Source organism: Melospiza georgiana, chromosome 8, assembly GCF_028018845.1.
Source record: "Melospiza georgiana isolate bMelGeo1 chromosome 8, bMelGeo1.pri, whole genome shotgun sequence".
NCBI lineage: Eukaryota > Metazoa > Chordata > Aves > Passeriformes > Passerellidae > Melospiza > Melospiza georgiana.
The window spans coordinates 30493581-30512687 of record NC_080437.1 but is presented as its reverse complement, the minus strand read 5'-3'; positions in this window follow the sequence as shown (position 1 = coordinate 30512687).

Here is a 19107-nt window from a genome sequence, read left to right as displayed (position 1 = left end):
AGCTGATAGGTAAGCACAGTGGTAAATGGAACCCATCATTTACTCCAAGGTGAAGAGGGAATGTGCATTCTCACTACTACCATGAGCAACTTATCTTCAAAGGAAAATAGGTAATTCTTAAAAAATCTAATGTCATGCCCAGATCATCCAACCAGAGCCCTGCATCCTCTGAAATCCATAAAACACTGTTAGGAGCAAAGAGTTCGTCGCTGTGAAGCCAAGTGCAGGTTCAAGCACGTCCTGCTTCCATCTCCTGTCATCCAGCCACTCACCAAACACCCTGCCCCTCATCACCATGATCCTTATTTCAGTCCCTTAGATGTCCTTGGCTCCAGTGCATCCCATTTTACCTTGGCAAGGCTCAGAGCAAGTTCTCAGGGTCAGCCTCTCCGCTGCTCGCGGCAAACCTTGCAGAAGCTCTTTGAGGAGCCTGGAGAGGAGCAGAACAGCTCCGTGCCTGCCCTCCAAGGGCACGTGGCACGGGGATGCTCACCCTCTGCTGCTCCACAGTGCTTGGATTCCACACAGCTGCACCTGTGGCTGTGTTGGGTAATGCCAAAAGAGATCTCCCTCTGTCAGCCTTTATCTGAGATAACGCCAACCAGGTCCGACCAGTTGCTGCATGACCCCACCCACTTAATGCAAAGTTTCAAACAGGCTGTTATTGCCCTCCATTGGTTATTATTTTTCAAGCTAAAAATTGCTGGCAAGTGTGATGTAAATATTGAACAAACACAGGGCCTTTCAGGATTAGTGGGGCTGCTCATCTTGGTGTAAGGCTGAGCTGAAATTGTGATTTAACATCCCGCTGATGGCAGTGGCAGAGCCCCCATCCATTGCATTCCACCCCTCAGTTTTGATAGCAAAACTGTTCTTCCTGGAGCTGATCCCTCTCTTAAATAACTTACAGTCTTAGGCAAAATGTTCAAATTTGTGTTTGATATCTAGGTCTACTGTTGCAACATGAAGACACAAACAAGATGTTTTAGGATGAGCTAGCATATGTTTGCCAGGTTCAAACTGTCACTTGAGAAAATGCAGAAAGAAGTATGAAAAATGATAAAAAAATTAAATGGCTTAGTCTGTCACTTGTTATTTGTTCATCTTGTAGATCTCTTATCTCTAATTTTGCTACCAGATGAAATACCTGACTTTTCTTTGAAAAGGTGACAAAAATGCTTTTAAAGAGAAGAGAATAGTTCCTGGGGCAGATTGTCACCACATTCAATCACCATGAATCTTCATAATTAAATTGTATTAATTGCAGTAATTTTATTTTTTAGTGTTTTGATAATGATGTCATTTCACATAGTACTATATTGTTGTTATACTATTATGTTCAGGTTTCTGATGAGACTTTCCTAGAAATCTTTGTTCCTGCAGGTGCATGTGGGGCTTCTCCAACCGAAATGATTCTATAATTTTGTGTAGATACAAATGAGAAACCTGCATCTCCACATTTTAGTGTTAAACCCTTTAAGTCAAAGGGTGACTACTGACACCTCCTATGACAAGGAAGGGGAGACTCCCTTTTGGTATAATCCTTTCCACTGACTGATGAGTTATTCCATATCTAGCACACACAAATATGAACTGGGTTAAAGTGGATCTTAAAAATGCTAGGTACAAAAGCATTTTCAAGGTTTTCCTTTTCTTTTTATAAAGCTAGCCTTGAAAGGGTGATTTCTTCAGCGGTATATTGTAGAAGAAAATATAGGTTCCAACTCTGTGTCCCTAAGAGAAAATTAAGAATCAAGTCTAGTATGGAGTTCATGGAGTTCCTATTAATCTCTTCAAGACTAAGTTAGTCCAGTAAAGGGTTGAATAATCATTAATTATGAAGAGTTATCCTCCACTCACATCATTCAAGTCTGTTGTTGGGTTGCAAATTAATCAGTTAGCCAGTTACCCACAGAAGTTAAGATGACAAAAATGAAGAAGTGCTTAAAAGATGCACACACACAAAAAATCTGCTTCCACGTTATCCTAGGTCATCCTGAACAAAACTGGCTTCAGTGATGGGTTATAGAACTCAGAACTGTGATGTGTGGTATACTCAGATCTCTGATAAAGCATCACATTTGGAAGTACTTCATGCTTGTTTTTTTATATCATTAAGAATTCATTAGAATTTAAGGGCCCCACAGAAAATTAGTATTTAATCTTACCTTCTGATATAATATTGGCCCAAACTCTCATTTCCTTCTATCCTCACCTTTTCTTCACACTTCAGAAGGAAAGTTTGCTGCACAAACATGTTGCTCAAACTTCTAAGTGAATCTAGTTGATTCAGTGAATTATTCTTGAATAATTTGAATTCATAGATTTTGCCTATGCAGTGTATTTTGGTGTCTATGTTCTCAGGGGAGCTCAAGGAATGTGAATAACTCATTACATTAAAAAGACTTTCTCAAATCTGGTATTATAGTCCCAAACCATACCTGAACCCTCTGCTGCAGCATGGACTCAACTCAATCTGGTGGTGCAGATTTCAGATCACTTACAAGATGCACTGACTTTGCCAAGATAAAATTAAAGAGACAAAATATTAAAGGGTTTTTGATTTTACCCAAGATGAGGACATTACTGTCTCACATCCTAGATGTAAATGTGTGCTATGCAATTTTTACAGATCAATTGAGAACATTGAGAATCCAATGAAGTTTAACTTACCCAGGCTTTTCTCAGAACACATGAAGTGACTCTAGGAAGGTTCTTGCTGCCTTTCAGCAGCCAGGGAGACACCACAGCTCTCCTCCAGTGTTCAAGACAAGGTTACTGGGAGAGCAAGGTATCCTCATATATGTAACAAATTACTCAGAGGATTTGCTCCAGCTGACAGGCATGAAATGGGTTTTCTATGCTAGTTTGCTAATACCAGGAAAGCTCATAGCTCAGCAGCATTGTCAGACGTCAGCACTTCTGTGCTGGCTTCTAGAAATCTTTGCACTTTAATGGGGTTAGCTGCTTTGGTATTATCTGGGGCCTGGGGAGGAGGCAGCAAGCAACAAAATGCTGACTCTCCATCCCTGAGAAGGGCCTGAGGGTTTCTCATCCCTGAGCTTGTCCAAGCTGAACTCATGCACAGCTCTAGCACACCCAGCATCCTGTATCAAGCACTTTGGAATCATACAAATGTGAGGAGAACCATCTCCTTCCATTTCTCTTCAGGGGTGCAGTGCCAGCTTCATTTCATGTCCCCTGTAGGGTAGAAAGAAAGGAACAAGGCATTTTGTGTTTGCTTTCTCCATGAACCTCTTCTTTTCATAGATGACATTCAGACCTTCATCTCTGTTCTTGGCTGACTTCTTATATTTAATATTTTTTTCTTATAACATGGGAAAATGATTGCTTATTCCATCAGGCTGGATAAGATGGACTTTAGTCTTTTGTTCTCCATTATCAAAAGCAGCAAGGAAAATTCCTTCTGTCCTGAAGTTTTATCAATGAATGTGTTTTTGTGAGGGATGAAGTTGCCAAATGTGGAAGAAGGTTCTTTCTGCACCTAAAACACAGTTTTGTGCATTCTCTCCTAAAATCTCTCTTCTTTAGCAACATCTGTAATCATCTTACATGATGAGGTGCAGTGCATATAATATCCTACAATTCAAAAAAGGCCTAATAGGGATAATTCAGGCAAGTTATTGTTCAGGGCTGGTTATTTTATTTACTTTTTTCCTTTCTCTCAATATTAATTGCACCACTGTGAAGTCTTGATCTAGAAAATAAATTTTCTGGGCAGGGACCTGCCTATCTATGCACATTGCAGGGTGTATAATTCAGTTTTGGTTTATGAATAATGTGTGAATATTATAGATAGCAACAGTAATGTAAAGGTCGCCTTTTCCAATGTATCAGTTGTAACAAATTTGAATTTAAAAAATCTTAAATTCCAGCAACTATTTTTCTATTCATTCCAGCCTGCTTGGCTGCTGAAAAAGATATAAAGGGATTGTTATTTATATCTGCTGTGCCATTCTTATGATTGGACTTCTAATACTTTTATTGATGGCAATCCCAATGGGAAGACTCCTAAAATAAAATACTTCTTAGCTAAAGAAAGAGCACCAAATGTTAAGTTCCATTTACTTTGTATTTTAATCCCATCTAAACTAACAGTTGTTGCATGATTTATTTGTAACTTTCATGTAAGCCCAAGTGTTCTTCTGATTTACATGGGGTAAGATCTGAAGTTTGTATCTTAATGAAGAAAATATATTTATTCCAGCAGATATCATATATTTATATGTATTATAAATTATATATTTATACCAGCCTTAGTTTTCATCAAAGAGAATTCCAGGTGAATTACCTGGTCATCATTTTCTGTGATAAAACACTCTGGTGTTCAGTGCATGTTCTGAGGGCAATATTGAATTAAAAAGTACAAAATAGGGACCTAAGGAATATGATATAAACGGAAAATTTTAAATCTGCAGCAAGGTATTTTAAGCCCTATGGGCACTATGTGCATTGATTTAATTTTTTGGGGTGCAAATTGCAGTGCAAAAAATGAAAATAAGAAATTACATTAATTTATACAACCTGTTAGTCACTATTAAATGGAAACACATAAGAAAAACCCCAGATGGTTCCATATCAGACCTTGGATGTGATATGGGGCCTGGTGTTTTTGGGTTTAATTGTCATTTTGCAGGTGCTGGCTCTGTTCCATCACAATCCCATTTCCAACACTGTTATGTTTGTACCAGTATAAATATATTCTTAAGTGCTTGTGGTGTGGCAACACCTGTGTTGCCTTCATAAAACCTTGTGTTGTTTTGTGGTGGCCTCTCCCCTTGTGACCACAGGTTTGTGTGTGTGCCCCACTGGTGTCGTGCCTGGCAAGGAGGGTTCAGTTTGGAGCTGTGATTTAGAGATTTGTTCCTCAGAAAACTCCTGGAAATGCTGGCATGAGGAGAAGCAGCCCATGGATGGTTCCCAAGGTCTGCTTGGTGCCTCTCACTGGCTTTGCCACTCCCTGCACAAAAGGATGGCTTGCACAGGGAACACTCTTTTGTCATATTTGCTGATAAGAGCAACAAGGCTGACTGTAAGTTTATTTTCCTTCTGAGTACTGTTTCTTCAGGCAACTTGAGTTTTTAGTATGCTTTGAGAAAACTGTCAGAATTTTATGAATTTGTTGGCCACTACTGGAATTAAATCCAGCAGGTTGGTTTCAATGAAACACCTTTGCCCTCTGCTATTTTTGGAAGGTCTTGCAAAACTCCTTTGAGAGAGGCCAGCTAATACAGGGTAGACTGTTGAAAAGTATCTAGTTTATAGCATCTTTCTGTAAATAATGTAATGAAAAGTATCTAGTTTATAGCCTCTTTGTAAATAAATTAATGAAAAGCTACAAGATGACATCCACTTATTTTGCAGGCCAATTAAATCACATTCAAAATGACTTCAGAAAAATTGAGCATCATCATTTTGATTTTAAGCCTTTTGGCTTTGAAGTTAAGAAACATTGCTTTTTAAAAAGAATTGAAGATATCAATCATGAGGAACAGTGAAAGGTTTTTAAAGGGCTTCCCTAAATAAGAGTTATGAGGCAGGGCTGCAAAGCATGAAGTCATTTAAGCCTAAGGAATGTGGGAGTGGGATGTTGTAACCAGCACAGCACTCAACATTACCACACCAATTAGACTTAATAAGTTTAACTGGAGTGTTTCACAATGTGAGTCCGACCCAGCCTCTTTTTAAGTGAGCTGAAGTGATTGTCATTGTTTTCAACAAGCAAGGGTACAAGGCTGCACTGCAGTATTGCTTCCAGGGTTATGCAGCTGTTTCAAGGTGTGTATAGCTGAACCTGAGTGCATGCAAATGCCTGAAAAAGCTGTCAGATTTCAGGGATATTTCAGTGATCTGGAACTGGACAGGCACTAAATGCTAAGGGTGAACAACTGGAGAGTGAAAAGCTTTAGGGCTGGTTTTTGTGTGAGCTTCCTGCCTCTGAAAACCAGTTGGGTTGTTTGTGAACACATCACTTGTGGGTGATTGCAGCATGCAGGCCTTGATTTTTCAAGGAGCTGTGCCTGTTTTGGGATTATTCAACACTTACATCTTATGAAAAGAAATTACATCACCCTCCTAAAGTGCATTATAACAACAATGTGACATGCTGTGGAGTTGCTAACCATGAAGCGATTTCAGCAATGCTGCTGTGTGCAAAGGAGGAAGTACTGATTATTTGGGAATTTGCAACACCAGTTATGCACAATGTATGTAAGTGTTTTAAGCAACTATCATCTGCTTTTCTACCAGCTAGACTGCAGTTTAATTTTGTTGAGATTAATGAAAAACACCTATGATCAAAGCTAGAATTCTTGACAGTTACCAGAGGTGAGAGTCCAATGACACCTGGGCTGTCAAATGACACGGGGAGCCTTGAACACTGATTTGGGATGAGAACATCCCAAATGTTAGCCAGGACTTGGGAGCCAGGGGTTGCCAAAATCCTGGGGGCTACTGGTTATATGAAAAGCAGTCAGAGCCTGCATCAGAGGTAATAAAAAGTAAGGGGTCTGCAGACAGTTTGTGCCACTGCCTCCAGATATGAGCCTGGGCATCAGAGCCTGGCCCAAAAAGATGCAGGATTTGGACAAGAAATCAAAGGCCATCCTAATCTCAGTTGAGGCTGTTTCATGGGTTGATTCTGAGAAAACCAGCTCTTTTTTTCTCTGAAAAACTTCCTGCCAGCCTTGAAAACACATCAAAGGGATTGTTCTTTATGTACTTGATGTCTCTTCTTTAAGTAATAATTCCCTATTTGCTTTAAAATAGAAAATTTACCAGATGGCGTAAGCTAATACTTCATTTAATTTGCAATTTATAACACAGAATAAAGGCAAGATGGAACATAAAGGCCTTTTTAGTATAACACTGCTTTTAAAATAACTAGAAGTGCATTCACTGGCACGAAATCTTAAATACAGTAAAAATGTCAGTTCAGGATTCTTTAGTTTGGCCTTTAGAAATTTTCTCTGCTTTTCTCCCTTTATACCAGAAAGAATTCATGTTGAAGCTTTTCTTTTATCCTGCAGCAATACTCTATAGACAGTAGATATTTAATAAACTAAATTATTACTTCTTATGCACTGTCTACATGGGTGCTTTTTAACTTGTTTGCTGCACTCTGTGAGTCTGTATGATAGTCAGATATTTACTGGGCATACTTTTTAATGCCATTGAAATTAAGTTGTTCAAGTGATAAAAGAGAGAACTGTCTTCAGACAAGCACAGAATCCATAGACAGAGAGTGAGTTAGGCATGTGTTTTCAAGATTTGCACAATCCTCCTCTCCATTGTGTAAGTGCTGATTACAGGGAGCTCTGGGTCTCAAATAGGAGCAATTACAGCCCTCCCCATCTGCAAGGAGCACTTGCAAGATTGTCATTCACAAAGGCCAAAAATTCATGGCATGTTTGGTATCCCATTATAAGATAAAATTATTTATTTCATTAATGATTCATTCCCCGTACCCTATTCATAAAGAAAAAGTACAGCAATGAAAAACTTCAGGACGGTGAGCAGCAGGGGAGTGGCCATCTCAGTTACTGAACTGGGAGAGGGAACAAGCCCTGAGTTCTGCCTTTCTGGGCCATAAATGTTCATAAGTCTCAAACTGATGCAATACATATATCTAGAGAATTGATAAGGAATGATAACATATCTCAAAAAATGATTACTTTGTAAAAAGAATCAGGGTCTCATGTTATTGGAGGGTTCCCCGAATAGCTGAAGTGTCCTTCCACAATCAGCCAGGTGTGGATGTGTAAATACCAGAATCTCTGTCCACCTCTGTTTTCAGTTGATTTGCAGAGACACTCTGGTTCCTAATTATGTCTGGTGATTCATCTGCTCCACCAGCCCCAGGAAGGAACATTTTCTGGTTCTCAGGCTGGGGTCTGGGCCCTGACAAAGCTCTCATTGTACAAGGGGTGAGACCCAACCTGCACCACCCCCTTCACTCTGCACTCAGCTGGGACAGGGAGCTGTGTGGGGCACCACCCCTCCCCAGCCCTTCAACCTAAATGAAAAAACCCAGCCTAAATTGCATTGCTGAGCAGTTCATTACTGCCTAGAAATAGCATAGCCTCTAAACAACACATTAATTAGCATCTTGTCTCATTAGTTAATCCCATTAGACTGATATATGCAGGCATTTTATCAGTAGAATTGAAAGTAAATTCCTAGGAACATCACTTTTCTGGTTACATTTCCTGTTGTACAGTAGATCAAGAGATAAACTGAAAACACTCTTGCTTTGGTGTAGGGCAAACTTGGTGTCATTTCTTGTGTTCAGATCAAAGGGCATCTGGTGATGTTCAGGGTAGGATAAATGAAGTGTGTGAGGTGGCAGCACACAGAGCATGTTCTACTTCTACAACCAATTTGCATTACCAGTGTTCCTGGGAAGCCTTGCACGAACCAGGAATGCAAAATGCCAGGCACTGCACAAGAATCATGTCAAGATACTTGCAGCTAATCTTAAATTAGAGCAAGAACAACAAAGTGAGCAATTCTTCCCTCTGGAGTTTGCATTAGCTCAGAGATCCCCACCTGGGACACGATGGCACTCCATGGGGCTCAGATGCTGTGACTGCCACAGAAGTATCACTTTACTAACCCTGGCATTGCCACATCAATTCACCACCTGCCTAAAGGGAAAAGACTTTAAAATATCTACTTCAAATAAATTCCAAGTAGTTTTATTATCAGTTATTAATCTCAAGACTTATCTAAGGTCTTGAAGTACTGCAACACTCCATGACAGTTTAGAAATGATAAAAGATTATAACAGGCATGTATTAATCAGAGAATGAAACTCTTGAATTGAACTTTAACATTTGGGTCTCAAATGTGCTTGGAGTTTCCCATGAAGCTAATAAGTATGATTACAGTTGTAAAGTACCTGAACAGTGCAAGCATTTTATTACTCAGGACAGGATCAAATGCAGATATGTTATGCAGCACAAAAATGCTCAGAAGTTAATAGAGAGGGTTGTGAAATTGAGGGCAGTTTTGCATGCACCTTTTAACTCCACTTCAGAGTCATTTCCATCACCCTTACTGACAGAGGCATCACTGCAATACCCAGAGGGACACGGAGACAAAAGGGGATGATCCTGATCCTGATCCTGATCCTGATCCTGATCCTGATCCTGGTCCTGATGAGGAGCAGCTGGAAGGAGCAGGAGGGCTGGAGGCAGCAGAGCCTGACAGAGATGAACAAGCAAAGACTGAGACAGCTGGCAGCAGTCATTGCTGCCTCCCCACAGCTGCCAGGAGTTAATGGCATTCTCCAGGTAAAACCATGCTGCAGCAACCCTTAGAAGGATTTAAAAGAAGCAGACATGGCAACTATTCTGATATTTTTATCCTTTCATATTTACTGCTTCATGACATTCCTTCTGTGAAGTTTATTCTAGTTTATATCTGTGTTTTATTTATTAAATGTTAGAGCTGGTTGAATTTTCTTATATTTGATGAACTGCATCTTCCTGCCTTCCATGAGTGAATAAAAACATGATGACTTATTTCCTTGCAGGAATCACAGTGAGAAACTACTTTTCCAGTAGTGAATCAGACACTGCTTGAAAATATCTTGGTGCTGCTCAGTAGAGCTCACATTCTACTGAAGGACCATGAACAAAATAAAATCTGGGAGTTTTGGTGAGTGGATGGCAGTATTTGCATGCAACCATACATCTACAATGTCAGCTGCATGTTTTTATTAGAGTTTAGGATATAAGGGTGTATCAGTGCATTCCTAAAGTGTATCCACACAGTTGGCATATTCCAGGATCTTCTGTCAGGCAGAGAGTTGCAGTTTATGTTATTTGAATACTTGAAGGGTATAAAAGATCTATTTATGTACATTCAATTCCACAGGAATAAACCAGACATGGGGTAATAGAATATTTGAATATATCTGATGTCCTATATTATATTTTCTTGAATATCTTCTGAGAAGCACAAAACTGAACATTTAGTTCAAATAATTGCATTGAAGCTACAGTTGGAGATAGCTATGTTAAAAGGATTTCACAGTAATTTAAATTTGTTACTCTTTGAAAGTAGCCTAGTAGTTGAGGTAGTTTCTCTGGAGACTTGAGAATGATTATACACACTACACTCTATTTTTTTAAAATTTGTGCTATTTTGTGTTATAAAATAGAAGGAATATACACTGATTAAATGAGTGCTTTCACTGGTCATAGCATAATTGGAGCCAGGAGACCGAGTTAAAATTTCTGAGTGTTACAGAGTAGTAGATAACAGCTGATACTCCTACATATCCTTCAGTGAAAGCCAAGTAGTTTGGATTTTTTATTGATGCTTTTTTATTTTTTAATGCTAGGTTACCTCAGGGAAGTGAATTAACAGAACTCTTTATTTAGTTTCACAACTTTGTTGTGCTCTTTGCACCGCCCCAATCCCTGCTGAGCCAATAATGCCAGCCTTGATTTGTTTGTTCACCTCTCCTCTGGTGGATGCACATCCTCCTCCTAAGCCACTCCTAGTCCTACAACTTGAGCCCAGCTTGCTCTCACCTCTTCTCTCCTTCCTACACATCACCTGCAAACCATTCCTGAGCTTGTGTTCCTGTGCTGAGCATCACAAGAATGCCCTCAGCTCTTCCCAGGGCAGCTGCAGCCTCACTGCAGGTGATCCTTGCTCCTGCCTTCATCAGGCTCTTGCTCTTCCTGCTGGGCCTGAAATGGGATTTTTAGCTCTTCTCTGAGGCTCTGTAATTTGTCTGTGCCATGAGACACCTGTTCACTTCCAGGTGCCATAAATAAATACCATTGCTTGCAGTGAGCTCTAATGGAGTATTTAAGCTGAAAAGTCTCCGAGCCTCCAAGAGAAGTGCTGTAAGGAGTTGCTGGAACTGAGCCACCATCACAGAGGTAAATTTGAGCCATTTGGTGACCATGAATTTTTGAAAATCATTGGATTTTCAAAATCTAGTGCGTTCTTCTGAACTTGGTGATGGTCTCTAGCTGACAAGTTGGAAAAACTTGGATGAGCACCTGAAAGATGGTACTGATGATACAGGTGCATAAGGCAGACAAACAGGAAAACAATCCCTAGAATTAGTAATCAAAATGAGAAAACTCAGATTGAAAAAGTCTTTCTGAGGGAGTAAAAAAATGATTAAGGGTTTGAAAAAAAGAACAGAACCTGTTGTTTTGGTCTCCTTTTTGTAACCATTAAGGAAGGAATAAGCTATATGGTATGTGTTTGGTTATAGAGGTACAGGCATGAATATGAGACAAAGTGAAGTTGTGTGGGTTTTTTGAAAGTTCATTCTGAAAAGTCTCTCAATGTCTTGATATTTGCTACCCCATTTAGCTTAGTAATGTCTCCCAGGTAAAGTATGTGTGGTGGTAGAAAGCAGCAGATTTTTTCAATGAGCATCCCAACCATCACTGTTAATCCTCGGCCACTTTCTCATGAGGAGCAAGTTCACACTACCACCTAGTGCAATTCCTGTTCCAGTGCAGCAGCATTATTCTGTCTGCTGCCTTTCTTATTTATAGACTCTTGTGAGTAATTAATCTATCTGAGGGATTTATTGACTGTAACATTAACTTTATTTTAATGAAAGAAACAGACACAGAACACATTGAATTTTCTTCCTGTAAGTCCTCTGTAAATAGTACCCTGACTTCCATGCTTTATCTGCCTATTTTCTCTCATGTATATAGCAATTTTAAGACAGCAATCATTCTGTACCACAACAGTACACGCCTACACCCCTGCTGAATTATGCAGCTGTGGGTTTATATGAATGAACAGGGGTTGCTTTGTACAAATACCCTGTTAATATTTGAAGTGTGATTTGGAAAAGGAGGGTAGATTGCCTTGATCTCATGTGCTGTGGTATGTAAACCTCCAGTAAATCTCTAAGTTCACAAGAATTAGCATTCTGGTTTTAACAAAGAACAATATGGATTACCCAGCTAATGTTGCTAATTCCTAGTGTGTACCTATTACTTTGGTGCTATTCTTCTTCTTTCATGAAATAATATATAATTTTAAAAACTATGTCCAATGGAAATTCTCAAATGATATAGGAATTATTTAAATGAAATTCTTAAGGGCAAAAAATAATGTTGCTCCTTGCTACGGCAATGTAATAATACATAAAATAATAATAATGTTAAAAGAACAGACAAGCCTATTGTCCATTTACAAGGGACTTTGGTGATTGAGTTTTCTTTATATTGGAATCCTCATTTGTCTCAATGAATTATTTTGTATCACAATTGGATATGATTACTTTTCAAAAAGAAGCTATAAAAATTAATATTTTATTTTTATGTTTAATTCCCCAGCATTACTTAATGCTTTATCAATAGGAAAAATATAGAGAATATAAGAGAAATAAAATATAGAGAATTAGTGTTCAGCAGAACTTTCAGAACAACGCTTTCTTTAATACTAGCTGTATTTGTCCTTCCTCAGAAATATAGAATATATATTTATTTCATATAAATAATTAAAACAAATCTGTTCACAGTAAGTTCCGGACTAACTAAACTCTAAGGGAGCTACATACACTTTAATTCAATAAGCAAGTCTTTTTTTCAGACCTCCCTCTTTTGTATCCCTTTCATTTGAAAGTCAGATCTATGGAGACCAGAAGCATCAATCTCCCCATAAGCACATAAATAGCTGAGGAAATTCACTAATCTGGAATTCCAGTGTGATTTGGGCAAAGGGATCCTTACCTCCATGCAAAGCTAAATGTTCAAAGCTTAGGCCACAGGCTTAAAGGGACAAATTGCTACTTGATGGATAATTCCTTGGGTTTTAGCACGTCTGGAAGGGGCTCAAATATGAGCAGAATGTAATCAGTTTATTTAATAATTTTAAGCTGTAGTATTGCAAGTATATCACTAGAAGCTGTATCGACCATTTCTGACAGAGTGAATGTTTCTAAGGGAAACATCAGCTGTGGTTTGCCCACCACACCAGCAGTGGCTCTTTCTGTAATGTGCTATCTCTGATTTGTTTTCCCTATCATGCTTCCATGGCAAGCAGGTGTGCCAGGGGTTAACCATGGGGGCTTTAAAGGAGTGAAAGTTTGTGATTGATGGCCATAGAGCTCAGGTGAATTTTCTTTGAGCTGTTGGGCCATGCTCCCAAACAAGTTTCAAGTGGACTCCTCAGAGAGATTTTTGTTCCAGCTAATTAGAAGAATGCAAAAAGGGCAAAGAGCTTCAGTATATTTTTCCTTTCTTGTGTTTGGAACAAAATGTGCTAATGCATAAATTCTACTGAATTCATTAATATGTAAGGAGGAAGTTTAGCATCTGCTTGGGATGATTTCTCTTAAATGATCAAATCTGGATTATTCACACCTGAAAGTCCATTAAGAAAACACATTTGGCTGAGGCACTTCATGTACACCAACAGCATTTGAGATGAATTTTGGAGTGCTGAGGAACTTGCAGAGGCATGAATAACTTATGAGCATTTAAAAAGGACTTGTAGATAACCTGATATGATCCAGCTGAAATAGTGGAGAAGGGCAGAGGACTTTGGTGACAAAGATTTGAACTATAGGAATACAATTTATAGGCTTGATTTAGGTCTTTGAGAGATTACAGATGTAATCATACATGCTGATATTGTATGCTTTAACTGCTAGAGGACATTGAGCAAGCACAATATGCTGCTGTTCATTTAAAATAGCTGCCACTGTAGCACCTACAGTCTGAAACTGATGGGTTAGAAAAATAATGCCAGTGAGAAATAATCCTTCAGTGAGGCTGTTTAAAACTGTGTCTTCCAAAGATAAATGCTCAAAGGAAAGTGATGCTAGTTTTATGCATAACCCGATTTAGATATAAAATCACCACAGATAAAATATGCAGATGACACAGAGGTTGACAGCATGACAAATATTGATGCTGAAGTTGCACAGAGTAACATGGATAGTTTGGTAAAGAGAATGAACCCATGCAATTAACTCTCTTTTTATGTATTCATGTACTGAATTGAATGTCTGAAAAATAATCAAATTTCTAACTATGGAGGGGAGGATGGTATCCTTGAAAACAGCAACTTTGAAAAGTGCTTATAAATCATCTTGAACAACTGAGTCAACACACACTTCTAATGTGATGTGTGAGGCAAACAGGATTAATGTGAATTTGTAAATCTATTCAGGAAGGCAGTGTGTAGGAGTAGGGAGATAATTTTTTGTTTATATAAGCCCTGATGAAGTCAGTACTAGAATATTGCTTACAAGTCAGGTGTCAAGTGTTTCTGACAGTGGAAGAAATGGAGAAGGTGTAAAAAGAAAGCCACAAAGATTATCTGAATGCTGAGGGAAAAAAGCCTTACTCTGAAGGACAGGATGAATGCAATTTGTTAAGCACATCAAAAAGGACTCTGAAAAGATAAGTCTTGATTGTAGCACAGAAGTAGTAACACATGGAAAATATATTAAAAGGCTCTTTTACCTCAAAGAAGAAAATATAAGGAAAAGCAAGGGTGAGAAGCTCCAGCAAACACATTCAAACTCTCAGTTAGATGAAGATCAAAATGCCAATTAGTCAGCAGAACAGGTCTGATACTTCCCCACTCTTGGAGTCTTCAAGCTGAAGCTGTTTCTTTCCAAAGGATAGAGGGCTGCCTCACTAGGCTGATGATTGGTCTTGGACTCAATGTGTGATGCCTCCTCCCTGCACACAATATAGCTCAGAATACTCCCACCCTGCGTGGTATTTATTTTTGCACAGAAACAGAATGGCCTTAGGAGTAATAAACACAAATATTTTAATGGGAATGTGTCCAACATCATTATGTGCAAAACTGAAGAAAAAGGAAGCATTGAGCAGTAGCAAAAGTTGTTTTCTGATTATGAAATAAAAATTGTCATACAAGAGGGAACTTTTTTTATTAACATGATAAACCCACTAGATGGCACTGAAGCATCCCTTTACAATTCTCACTTTGACCAATAGCCTCATTAGCCAACTATTTTAATCACTGCTAAAAGGAATTTATGAACCACGGTATGAAGAATCTAAGAGCCATAAAATTCTGATTTTACGTGAAAGGAGTTTTCTTTTTTTCTCTTTACTGTACATAATATACTGTTCACTGTTTATTTTGTGATTATCTGCATTATCTTTATGCACTTAAATGTTTGGAGGCTTTGTTTAAGGGAGCTTAATCTATACCAAATTGTATTAAATCCTCCTTAGAACATGGATTTCTGGCTAGGCATTGTTGTCTTCCTGCTAGAGTAAATTTAGTTGAATTAATAAGAGCAATTCTCTATTTGAAAGTGAAATAGAGGCTATGGGTTCTTTTCACTAGGACATGGTATCAAAACTGCCTCAAATTCTGTTAATGCACAATAACAGGAATTACAGTTCCAGTAAGAGACAAGAAATATGCTGTGTACTCATAAAAACTCTTTTCTGGGATTTCATCTATATAATAAATTATTTACAGGTAAAATTGATCACTTTGAAGCTGTTTCTTCCAAACAAATAGATGTTACCTTTAAGTACTCAAGGCATTAAGTGGGAAGAAAGAAATCAGCTCTTATTTCACATTTTCCCAGAAATTTTTAAGATTCCCAGCTATTCAGGGTGACTGGCTTGTGGGAATGACAACAGGAATGGTAAAACGGATAAAATAAGGGAATTAATGTGTAGGTCTGGTTGAAGAAATTTAGAGGATATATAGCATAATGTTTTAAAATTCAAAGTGATAGAGTATTATGCTCTCTGATAAAATTTTAGTCAAAATTTAGAAGAAATATGAACCTTCTGCTGATGGCAGTCTCATGCTGAAAAGACATTCAAGCCCTACAAATATCAGTGGGGTGACTCGAGGTGACTGTAGATGTCTGGATGTGCCTTGAGTTTGGCCCTTCAGAGAATGGGAGCTGGCATGTCCCCTCCTTGGAACTCAGAGTCTCTAAGTGTTTGTGACAGTTTGGGCTTTAGGAGCTTTACTTGTGAGCCAGGTGAAAACTGTCCTTCTGCAGAAGCAGGTATTAGTAAATATAATTGTTTTTCAGCCCAGAATACAGATGCTTTGCTACACAAAGGGCTACTAACAGCAGCCTGGTATAGAATATTAAAAAATGCATCTAGAAACTTGATCAACTCAGCCCCAAAAATTCACAAACTGAACAAGCAAATAATTGCAGAAGCCATTTGGATGGGGGGGCTGACAAATCCTAAGCAGAAACATAAGAATGATGGGAATTTGGAAGGTGGGGCTGTCACTACAATATGTAAGCAGTACACATCAGCTGCAATCAATAAAAGAAGCAGAGCTACTACTTGCTTAAATACTCCATTGACAAGCAAGAGGTAGGTCATTAGGCATTGGATCTGTTGATCTGTTTGATTGAATCATTGATCTGTTACCCAGTTACTCCACTGTAGTGCCACATTTAACTTGACAGAACTGGAACTATTTTGCTGGTCCTCTTTAGCCAGTATTTGTTTATTGCATGGTCATCCTTGAAAATGGGTGTGTAGCATAGCTGCTAAGCCTGCTATCTTTTTCATGGAAACCACCTGGAGATTTTTTTTATAAGGCCCCTGTCTCTTTCTCCAGCTCAGTCAGTGGTGAAATCCTTTTTTGGGTTACAAAGCACTATCAAACAGAAAATTACTTGTGTAAGCCAGCTGACTCACTCTGCACCTGAGCTGAGCTGGGATGAGGTTAAACATGGAGCAGCATGACAATATAGAGAGATACCCACAGTTTCATCCAAAATCACTCAGGTGGATGCTGGGATATCAGAGCAGAAAGCACCTGAACAGGTCCACACAGATCTTGGTGTTCAATTTTTTTAGATTAGTCAACTGCAAAACTGTCAAGCTCAAAGCAGGCAACCAGCCCTGTAGCTGGAGACTGTCAGCTCCCTCTGTGACTGAGGACCCCATAAGCTGGGTCAGCTGAAGAAGAATATGGGGCCTCAGTTGATGTATTTTTCCCCTTGTCATACAAAAAAAAATTCTCATTAACTCATTCTGTCATTCAGTTACAGATACTCTTTTTTATGAGTTTTTTTTCTTGCCGTTCTTCATTTTATGACATTAATTTGGCTCTATCAGGAGCTCAATCATATTAATGTCAACCAATTAGAGATAATTTGTGTGGGCACTGTTGCATTAGCTAACTGTAATTTCATTCTGTGGTCAGGTATTGTAGTGGTTTTCTTGTTAGTCTTTGAAATGTTCATAATAATGAATAAAGTAACATGAAACTGTAATAGCTTAAATCATTCTTCAATAAGATACAAAATAATTGCATTTTAATTCCTTTTATTTGCCTGGGTTTTTTCCCCCCTTGTTGTAGGTGTTCCTTGCTTTAAGAGTAGCTTCACCTCTGGAGAAATAACATTAGGTCATGGGGGCAGCTTTTACATAGTTAAGCCATATGGTTTGTGTTCTGTGTCCTGGCTCTGGGAGTGCAGGTTCTTGGGTCTTCTGCTCCTCCGTGGGGTTTCTGACCACGACTTTGTCATTGTGTAACTCAGTTTCTTTGGCTCCTGAATTGTCCTTGCTATACTTCCAAAGTTTAAGGCTGTGATCTTGTAAATTTAGGGTTCAACAGATGCCTCTTTAGGGCGCTGTGTTTGGTCCTTACTCATCCTGGCTGGAAAGCTCTTTTGCAAAGTCCCATTATTTTTCCCAAGCTGTCTCATGTCCATGGCCTGGCCTGATGATTATCCTGCTCTGTTTTTTCAAATGGATCCTGGCTTTTCCTTTGCAGAACCTGTTTGCATTAGGCAGGGAAGGCCTTGCACACAGCATAGCTGGGAGCTGTGATTTGGTGACAAAACCAGGCTGGCCAGCTGTGTCCCAGGTACACAGGAGCACAGCAGAGCTGAAACTGCACTTAAAACACTTTTTGTGGAGGAGGTAGGACTTGATGCTTGTCAGAGCTTTTAATAAGTAAATAGAGTATTTCTCTGTCTCTCTTCACAAATGAGAGACTGTTTATCTGTTGATCCTAAGAAGCAACTGTTCCCAGGTCCAACACAGAAGCATAGCTAGTTTTCCCAAAGCCTTTTTTTCCACCTCTGGAATAATAATAAATAAAAATGCATTTTGCTTGTACTATCTTCCTCTTTCTCATTAACTTTTGCAAGTATTTCTTTATCTGCAATTCATCTTCTTTTTGGTTATAAAAAGGAACAACTACATCCATATAATATGCAACCTGCACTTAAAAAGATATTTTTATTATGTCATCTCTGAAAGAATTCACTTATTCATAATAAGTCTGTGTGTTTTCATGGCAACCCAGCAATTCTTTTCTTTCTTTTTTTTTGGTATTTATTAAGCATAACAAAAGATTTAGTTCTTTTGCATTCATTATTTAAAAGATTACTCATACTCAGTTTGACAATTAAAAAAAAATCCACAGAACACAAATTTTTACTCATTTTTTATTTTGAGTTTTAAAAACAGAAGTACTGAGTTTGTCCAAAATTACATTACTTCTAAGACAATGGTGACAAATATATTTTTATACTTGGAAAAATTAGTATGCCTTACATTCACCTTGCAACGACTGGGTAAGTCTGGCATACTTTTTTCCAGAGCTGTTGAGGGATTTGTTTAGCCCAATAGGATTTGTATTGATTTCTGTTTCACTTTTCTTTTTTTTTGGTGATCTTTATTCTTGGGGTTTTTTTCTTATATTGATTCTGAAAGCTTTAGCCATTTGGGTTATTACAAATGTTGCTATATTTATGCTGTAATCCTACTACAATAATCAAGAAGTCTGACTTTCACAGACTTTCATGCACACACAAAAAATGGAACTTTCAGCTGGTTTGCTGGAATCTGAAGTCTCTCAAAAGAGCTTACCATATTTTTTTCCAGATTATTTTTTAGGTGATACAGGGGCATTAATCTACAGTATAAATTGGTAGTTATTGGATACCATTGCTCATTCCACAAAATTGCAAATATACATTTGAGGTAAGCCAGGAAGTTCTGTTTCATGTCCTATCTGAATATTTAATCTATATGGACCAAAGAGCTGTGTATGAGACCATTTCAAAAGAAATTCCAGGGTTTTCATAAATAAAAGCAACTA